Genomic DNA, 207 nt, shown 5'->3' on the forward strand with positions numbered 1-207 from the left:
CAAAAAGTGAAATAAGGCGTGTGAGAGGCCTAAGGATTTTACTACATCGGAGTAAAGCTTCGCGAGTAAGATGATGATGCTCCGGTCTCGGCGGTTCCCCGGCTCCAGCAACCGCTCTTTGGCGAGCGGTTCTGTGGGGGGAGCAGAGGGAGGAGGCGTTTTAGGGATGCCGACATTTAGCGCTCTTGAGATCAGTCTGTAGCGTGA

This window comes from Eimeria mitis, genomic scaffold, assembly GCF_000499745.2.
Source record: "Eimeria mitis Houghton genomic scaffold, Emh_scaff4860, whole genome shotgun sequence".
Taxonomy (NCBI): domain Eukaryota; phylum Apicomplexa; class Conoidasida; order Eucoccidiorida; family Eimeriidae; genus Eimeria; species Eimeria mitis.